Here is a 4,067-nt window from a genome sequence, read left to right on the forward strand (position 1 = left end):
TGGCATAGTCATACTTGACAGCAGGGGGTTGTCTTGGAGTAAATATTGATAATAGAACCAGGGTGATATCATCCACATATTCACTGGACCTAAATCCCAAGACGGATGATATCATGTCAAGAATGAGTTTACCAGTTTCAGTGAAAAAAGTGTGCAGATAAGGAGGAGGGCCTTAGGTTGGTTCTTTGGTTGGATGAACATCTGAGCAATACGGGTTATCTCTGAGCAAGGCAATTGAGAAGCTTTTTCCAGCAAAAATCCCATGGAAAGAGGAGCAAGAGGCTCAGTGGAATGGAAGTGTATCATCTCGTTGATGGATTCAGCAGTTATGGAAAAAATGACATCTTGGGAAGAAGACATAACTGCTCTATGAACAGGGTCATAGCTGGCACAACATTGGTGAATGATGTCTGGAAAAACATGGACTGAGGGGAGGAAGTACATGGGAAGGTTTGATTCCCACAGTCCAAAAATATCAAAATTGCTTAGATAACTATCCTTAATTTGGCAGAAGGCCTGAAGATGATTATAATCAGTGGTTAAGTCCTTTATTTGAAAGCCTTTATCTGCAAGAGGCAGATAATTCAAGTCTTTGTGAGTTGCATTTACAAACGTGACATTCAGGGCGACGGGGGCCTCCATGTTTGGTTCTTGTATTTTCAAACTAGAATTTAGAATTGTTGTGGAAAATTGGACTGAACATAAAACATGGACTGAGGGGAGGAAGTACATGGGAAGGTTTGATTCCCACAGTCCAAAAATATCAAAATTGCTTAGATAACTATCCTTAATTTGGCAGAAAGCCTGAAGATGATTATAATCAGTGGTTAAGTCCTTTATTTGAAAGCCTTTGCCTACAAGAGGCAGATAATTCAAGTCTTTGTGAGTTGCATTTACAAACGTGACATTCAGGGCGGCGGGGGCCTCCATGTTTGGTTCTTGTATTTTCAAACTAGAATTTAGGATTGTTGTGGAAAATTGGACTGAACATCAGATCTAGGAGTCTTTTTATGGGCTAAACAGATTGTTCTTGACTTGAATTTGGTTTTCACAGGTAGAACTTTCAGTGAAAAAGTGGAATTTACAGGGTTACCAGTAAAATGGATAAATACCTAGACTATGGAGGCAAATTAAGTAACTGTAGGTCGAATGACGGAGGGCAGAGCGCGCTGCTGGAGTCTCTTCGGCTGGGTGGCGGTTGAAAAGCTGGTATAGCAGCTCCGGTCGTTGTTTTGCATGGGAGTGTGAACAGAGAGATTTACAGTGAAAATGATATTTCGTTGCTTTTTAACGAAATTCAGGTTGGTGGGTAATTTTTGGCATTTATTTAGCAGATGATGTCAACGTGACGGGACACCTTGTCACTTAGTGGGTGGTACGAGATGGTGATGTGGCAGTGATGTCAACGAGGTCGAGCGTGAGGGTGGTAAGCTGTTTTTGCCCACACCGCTTATGGGCTAAAGTGGTTTTGGTCAGGAGGGTCGCAAGCAGCATGGGAAGTCGACATGCATCCTGGTACGGGCGGCGATACTACCATTTACCTAGAAGTTAAAGTGCAGCGGCGAAGGGGGTCACGATATGTATATTGGCCGTCCGATGGGAGGGCGTCGATTAGACGATGGGCACTTGTTGGAGGTGATAGAGGGTTAATGTGCGGGGGACCCAGTATTAAATAATGGTTTATAACAGTACCGGGGTGATTTTCATTGGTTATCGGGGTTGAGATTAGGTTATTAATTAACCAAAGGTTAATTAATCCCGAATTTATGCGTGCAGAGGTTATTAATAAGCTCCTGATGAGCTATTAATCCCTATTATACGCAGTGATATGGTTTATTTAACCGGGGCGGGGTATATACAATAGCGGGGGATTATATTATATATAGTACGGGATAAGGGTATCTTTTTCAGGGGAATTATATAATACAAATTAGTGTTAATATGACAAATGAAAGCAAGCGCTAAGTTTACATGTTTTGGAATTTTTACATAAAAACTTAGGCCCAAAGGGAAGAGAAGGGGTCTATACACGAAAGATGGCCATTTTCATAAGTAAAATGGGAGTTTACTGAGGCAATAATGAAATGGAATGAGTGAGCTTTTGGGGATATTAAGCAGATCTTAATATCTCAGGGGGAAAATTAGTAAATGATTAAGGAAAGTAAGAAGGGGGAATTAGTTATGCTTTGCTTGACCTGTATCCAAACATCTACCATGGTACTTGTGATAACAGTAAGATGAACAACTTGAGAAACAAAATCAATCACAAGTATGCTTCTGCAACACCAAAACTGCCTACCCAGCCTACTGTACCTAACATTTTTTCTTCTTTTTCTTTGGGTGCACTTGGACTGGCAAACCCTCATCAATTTTCTTTTCTTTACATGATAAGCCTATCTAAATCTGCACTTATTTCTTCCAAGGGCTCAGATTAAACAGTTGAGCTCCTTTACTTCTCTACCTATCTACTTATCTGCCAAGTTTAAACAGTTTGGACAGATTTTTATTCTCTATCTCTAAAACAGGAAATTCAAACATGAACTGGCCAAGATTAAGCTATTTGGCCATTCATTAATTGTGGTAAAAAAGTTCAACAAGCTGTACATGATGCTTTATTTACAGAGAAATGAAATAGTAGTGGCATTTGGACTTGCACACTTTCCTAGTCCTTTTTATTTGGGGTTCATTTCTTTTCATTTTTTCTTTTGACCATTTGTCTTTTCACCCTTTGATTTTTATTTTAGGGTATACTCTCTTTACATTTTTATTTTTTTTAATTTTTTGATTTTTTGGAAAATATGGAAAACCTTTCCAACAAGAAAAGGTATGTACATATTACAGAGTTAATCAAGTCAATCATGAAATATGACACCTATTGGTATAGGAGCATAACACTGGCTCCACTTGGGGATGGCTTTCCCTGGTGGAAAGTCAAGAACAGCAGGTCAGATGGCCTTATGTACAACCCTTGTTGTGTTTTGAAATATTCCTTTGCTGAAAGTAAAAAACTGTACAAACGGATCATGTAAAATATACACATTTTTCTTGAGCAAAACAAAAATGGTAAAATTCCTTCACTGTTTCTCAAAATTTTCTGCACATTCCTTCCTATTCTTATTGCTGTGAAAAGCTGTAGAAACTGAACTTGCTTATGTACAAGTTAGAGTCACGATATATCAACAAACTGGATCAACATAGTGTTTCAGCATTCGACCATTAACTGGCCCATATTTTGTTTCTGAATCATCCAATTTCTTCAAAAAGTAGGTGTTGTTTCCCTGTGAGGCCTGGATAATAAAAGGTCCCTTCCATAGGAAGTCAAACTTCCCATGTTTTCCTTTGTCTTCTCTCCTGGAATCCCATTTTAAAACTTTGTCTTCTATGTAAAAATATTCTGCATTGGTCCTCTTATCAAATATTTTCTTGAGTTTTTCTTGTAACACTTGGGATCTTTAGTACACCTCTTCTCTGGTCTGCTGCAAATGGATGGTCTAATTTATCCTTCTTTGAATGTCATTGGGATGTACCTGAGCTTCTTGTAGCAATTTCATTACAGGGACCCCTAATGATGAAGGAAATATAGCCTCCATACCATAGACTAATTCGTAGGGACTGGTCCCATGGATCTCTTCGTAGTTAATCTGTCTGCCCAAAGTGCATTGGTAAGTTTTTTGTGCCAATTTTTCTTGTTCTCTTCCAACACTTTCTTGATAATGTTGATCAGGCTTTTATTAGAGGACTCAGCTAGACCATTACCTTGAGGGTAATAGGCTGTGGAATGGCCTAAGGTGATGTGGTACTTGTTACAGAAACTGATCATTCTCTTGGATTTGAAAGCAACAGCATTGTCAGTTATGATCTTTTCAGGATAGCCAAATCTAGACAAGATGTTGGTTTCTAGGAATCCTATGATCACTGAATCATTGGCTTGTCTACAAGGGATGGCTTCTATCCATTTGGTGAAATAATCTGTGGCAGTGAGGATCCATTTATGTTGGCCAGAAGAGGGAGGATGGATTTCCCCGATGAAGTCCAAACCCCATTGTTGAAATGGTCTTTCAGTGGAA

Source organism: Pinus tabuliformis, chromosome 5_2 (genome assembly GCF_031772625.1).
Source record: "Pinus tabuliformis cultivar Carrire ecotype Pingquan chromosome 5_2, CPIR1, whole genome shotgun sequence".
Classification (NCBI taxonomy): domain Eukaryota; kingdom Viridiplantae; phylum Streptophyta; class Pinopsida; order Pinales; family Pinaceae; genus Pinus; species Pinus tabuliformis.